We start from the raw sequence: 517 nt of genomic DNA, 5'->3' as shown, positions 1-517 counted from the left end.
CTCCCAAGCATGGCACAAAACACTTGCTTTTAGAAAATCAATTATTGGCTTCAAATCTTGATCTTTCTCCTGCTCTGCCTTAATATCTATACCTGGTTCGACTTCACCATCATCAACTCTTCAGTCACTTTGAGTTCAGCTTGATGACACTTGGTTAGCTCAACCTCTCTTTTGCAGCAATGTCTGCAGTCATTTTTGCAGGGTCTTCTGCTCAGTCCATCGGCATTACCATGAGATTTTCCCTATCTGCATTCAATATCATAATTATACTGGTCTATCTTTTCGAGCCAACATGCCAGTTGTTCCTATGGGTTCTTTAATGATCTCAACCAGCATAATGCAGCATGGTCTGTCCTGATGGTAAACCTAGCCCCACAGAGATAAGGATGGAAATATGTCAGACTATTTACTATAGCAAGGAGTTCCCTCCGTGTTACACAGTAGTTCCTCTCTGGTCTACTCAGGACCCTACTGATGTAGGCCACCACATGTTCGTTTTCACCCAATTTCGGAGACA

This window comes from Limulus polyphemus, unplaced genomic scaffold (genome assembly GCF_000517525.1).
Source record: "Limulus polyphemus unplaced genomic scaffold, Limulus_polyphemus-2.1.2 Scaffold899, whole genome shotgun sequence".
NCBI classification, from domain to species: Eukaryota; Metazoa; Arthropoda; class Merostomata; order Xiphosura; family Limulidae; genus Limulus; species Limulus polyphemus.
This window is presented reverse-complemented; position numbering follows the sequence as displayed.